Raw genomic sequence first — 5,000 nt, 5'->3', positions numbered from 1 at the left:
AGATAAAAAGGTAGATAGGTAGATATAAAAATTACAGAAAGTAGACGCAGTAGATATAAAGAACGTTAAGGAAGCTATATACACAAGTAGCTAGTGAACATAAAAGAATAACAAAAAGCATATGTTAGAGAGAGAAAAGGACAAAGAAAAAAAGAAAACGTGAACAACGAGTAAAGATAGACACAAACAAGCAAAAAAGACATGCAATATGTAAAAAGTTGATTAAAATACAGCAAAGTGGATAGAGTAACAAGGGAACACTGCAGTGAAAATAGAAGCAGTAAAAACACAACCAGAACTCAGTGGAATAAGATAAATATTTACAGAGAAAATTCTAAAACAAAATGACGAGAGAGAGAGAGAGAGAGAGAGAGAGAGAGAGAGAGAGAGAGAGAGAGAGAGAGAGAGAGAGAGAGAGAGAGAGAGAGAGAGAGAGAGAGAGAGAGAGATCTAATACAGAAATAAACCATTAGGGATATGAAAAAAAAACGACGAAAATAAATAAAAACAAACGAAAAAGAAAACCAATGATATCAATCTCATAAAATAATGAAGGTCACAGAAGAAGAAGAAAAGATTAATGAAGACGAGAGAAGACATAAAAAGGAGTAAGATAAAATAGGATAAGAAGAACTAAGACCAGACGGATGAAAAAAAGAAAAGAAAGGTAAAGACAGAAGGCAAGAAAGAAAGAGGTGGAGGAAGAGAAAGAGAGGAAAAAGAAATTACCCAAGATCAATGTTGAACAATTTCTTTTCGATATCTTTAGGGCAACAATATTTTCTCCATCACTTCACCTCAAAGGAAAAGGGATTTTATTTTCTATTTCCAAGAAAAGTCCTTCTCTTTCTATTTGTTATCCTGAAGTGTTGTTATTCAAGACTGAGATACTTAGAATTAATCTCTCTCTCTCTTTCTCACTATTTTATCGTAACCAAAATTATACTAATAATGACTACTTCTTCCGACCTGAGGCTGTTGACGTAAACACGGTAATTTTAACTATAAAACATCTTAAAAACACCAAATCGGTAGGATCAGATGGGATATCACTCACACGCATAAGAGACTCACTTCCCACCATTATTAATTATTTAACTACAATAATCAATACCTCAATTGTGACAGGAAAATTCCCTTCAGTTTAGAAACACGCTACGGTCTCTCCCATCTTTAAAGGAAGTAATCGTAATGATGTCAATGACTTTCGTCCTATATCATTCCTGCCTATCCTTTCTAAAGTACTGGAAAAAATAGTCGCACAACAGCTCACTACCTTCCTCTGTAATAAAGACATCCTGTCAAACAGCCAACACGGTTTCAGACCTATGCTGTCTACTGAAACTGCCCTAACTACGGTCACCAACAAACTATATTCTAACATGGATAATAAAAAACTTACACTTGTAACACTGCTTGATCTTTCTAAGGCTTTTGACAGCGTGCATCATCACACCCTAATGCAAAAACTTGCAAAAGCTCAGATTGACAGTTTTTGGTTCAACAATTATTTGAAAGATAGAAACCAGACAGTGAAAATAGATAGTACAAGATCAAAAACATTACCCATTAATTTCGGTGTTCCACAGGGTTCAATATTAGGCCCAATTCTTTTCAATATCTATGTTAATGACGTCAAGGAAGCGATTACTGACTGTGAAATTGTACAATATGCTGACGACACTCAGATCATACATACCGGCTCTGTTGACGCCCTCCAAGATCTGATCTATAGAACTGAGTCAACTCTTTCGTTAGCAAAAACCTATTTTAATAAGAACGGTTTAATGCTAAACACAAACAAAACGCAATGTATATTTATTGGCACCAGACCTCTCATCAGACAAATACCAACAGACACTAGAATTATATTCAACAGCACTACCATCACTCCCAGCACACATGTTAAAAACCTCGGCATCTTAATGGACTGTCACCTGAATTTTGATGTGCATATTAATGAAATGTATAAAAAAGTCATGGGTCATCTTCTCTTTATAAATAGAGTAAAAGATAAATTTGAAAGTGAAACCCGTAGGACAGTGATAGAGTCGATCGCTCTCAGCCTAGTTAATTATTGTCTCCCAATATATGGCACGACGAGCAACACACTGCTACACCGAGTGCACCAACTACACAACTTTGCTGCTAAAATATGTGCTGGCGGAGCGAGAAGATCCGACCACGCCACCCCTTTTATTACCCAGCTTGAGTGGCTCAAAATTGACAAAAAGTTACTTTTGATGTTGCCGTCCATGTATATAAGGTGAAAAACAAACTATTTCCTGAATGGTACATGCACCTGCCTACATAGCGAAGTCTCGGGTCACACCAACACAACACGACACCAATATAATCTTCACGTACCGCTCACTCACACAGACACTGGCAAACGCTCTATCACTGTCTTGGGACCGAAAGTGTGGAATGACTTGCCTTCGCATGTTAAAAACTCAAACACACTGTCCTCCTTCAAAAGACGCCTAAAGATCTTCCTCATGCTATAAGTTAGCACGTTCTTTTATGACTGAACTCACTGTTCTAATATTAATAGACTGTAGTTCACTTACATTTTAGTTGTAAACTTATTTTACTAGTTTTTTTTATTTTATTTTATTTTAGTCATAAACCTGGTTTTACTTGTTTTTACTTCTTTTTAAATGTTTTTTATTTTTATTTTTGGTCTTAGCTATCTGTTATTATTATTCTAGAATGTAATGCATCATTTTTACTCTTATCTATTATTATCATTATTCTAAAATCTAATGCATTATTTTTACATTTTTTGTATGCTAACAACTCATGTAAAAAATAGCCATTGTTAATGGAAATAAAGTGATTCTGATTCTTACGAGTATTCTGATTCTCTCTCTCTCTCTCTCTCTCTCTCTCTCTCTCTCTCTCTCTCTCTCTCTCTTTCTTTCTCCATCTTTTTCTCTCTCTCTTCCCCCACCCTCTCGCTGTGTGTGTGTGTGTGTGTGTGTGTGTGTGTGTGTGTGTGTGTGTGTGTGTGTGTGTGTGTTGGCAATATTCCAGAGTGGGACTTAAAAATTAATAGTTAAAGTGCCTTCATTCTCCCGCGAAACACTGGAACGCGCAATCCATTTAACATTCGTGCTTCATAAAACACAAAGCAGCAACAGACTTAGCGCTCGCTGAGAGAAAAACGAAGCGAAGTTAAAATACCCTGAAAACGCGTGTTGGTCAAATAGAGGCTCATGGAAGGCTCGCAAAATATAACGCATTCAGTGGAAGTACGTACACATGGATTACAGATAAGCACAGACCAGGTAGGCGAATGACTGTGGACACTTGAAAAACACGCACATAGATATACACGTATAAACTTCAACGTACATAGAATAAAAAAAAAACACAAAGTTACAGGACAACACACTTACTTACGCATGGTCACACACACACACACACACACACACACACACACACACACACACACACACACACACACACACACACACATAAAAAAAAAGTCTAAACATAAATACACGTATACTATCGAAGACTAAAAAAAAAAGGACATAACTGAAAGGAATAAGAAAAAAAAAAAACGTGCATAGGAGAAATAAAAACGCAAAGGCGATGTACACATTAAAACACACACACACACACACACACACACACACACACACACACACACACACACACACACACACACACACATAAAGGAACAATTTAACATAGGAACCTATAACAAACGCTCACAAGAATATGCGTACATAGAATAGAAAAATAAATAAATAAAATAAAAGCATACAGAGAAGACCTAGAAAGCAAAAAGTACACGTGGAAGCCAGGGAACTCTCAAAGGGCGAGGGGAAGCAATCTGGGTCCACGGCATGAGCGTAATGTGGGAACGCTCTCGGCCAGGTGACGCTCTAGCCTTTGGATAGCATTCAGTGGTGGAGCGGCTGCAGTAAAAGGTGCGCTTATGGTCAACGCTGCTAATAAAGTTTAATCAGACACACGCACACATGGACATATTCACAAACATTTAGATACACATACCCACACACACACACACACACACACACACACACACACACACACACACACACACACGCGAGAACTTAAATAACACATATCCTCTCCCCTCCTGCAACACACATGGGAACGTCCTGCGCGACCTTTATTTGAATAACAATAAGCGAACATATCAGCACACAAATGACCTTTTTACCAATAGAGACGATAATGCAAACTCACTCTCTCTCTCTCTCTCTCTCTCTCTCTCTCTCTCTCTCTCTCTCTCTCTCAAGGCCTACCGTTAACTTCTGAGACTGTCAAAGTCTGATGGAAAAGTAAAATAAAAGTTTGGAGAGAGAGAGAGAGAGAGAGAGAGAGAGAGAGAGAGAGAGAGAGAGAGAGAGAGAGAGAGAGAGAGAGAGAGAGAGAGAGAGAGAGAGAGAGAGAGAGAGACAGTAAGAGTATAATAGACAAAAGTGAAAATGAGAAGGAAGGAGGAGGAGGAGGAGGAGGAGGAGGAGGAGGAGGAGGAGGAGGAGGAGGAGGAGGAGGAGGAGGAGGAGGAGGAGGAGGAGGAGGAGGAGGAGGAGGAGGAGGAGGAGGAGGAGGAGGAGGAGGAGGAGGAGGAGGAGGAGGAGGAGGAGGAGGAGGAGGAGGAGGAGGAGGAGGAGGAGGAGGAGGAGGAGGCGTCGAAAGCGATGAGGCTGAAGGCGAAGGAGGGAAAAAGGGAAGAAAAGAGCTTGTTTGGCTCCACCTGCCCTGATCCAGCCAATCAAGAGGCAGTGGAAAGAATCACAAATCCCATAACATCCCACCAGGTACAAAAAATAAAAGGCAAAGGAAAAAAATAACACAAGACAGGAAAAAAAAAATAATGATATCAGTGGGAATCTCGACAAAACGTGTATTTCGAGAATGTCATATTTTTCTCTCCTTGTGTTCTTTATTTTTTCTCTGTCCCACGATGATTAATTTCCGTCACCGCCGTGGTGCGCGGGACAAACAAGAAGGTACGG

This window comes from Portunus trituberculatus, chromosome 24 (assembly GCF_017591435.1).
Source record: "Portunus trituberculatus isolate SZX2019 chromosome 24, ASM1759143v1, whole genome shotgun sequence".
NCBI classification, from domain to species: Eukaryota; Metazoa; Arthropoda; class Malacostraca; order Decapoda; family Portunidae; genus Portunus; species Portunus trituberculatus.
The sequence above is the reverse complement of the archived record's forward strand: the minus strand, read 5'-3'. Positions refer to the sequence as shown.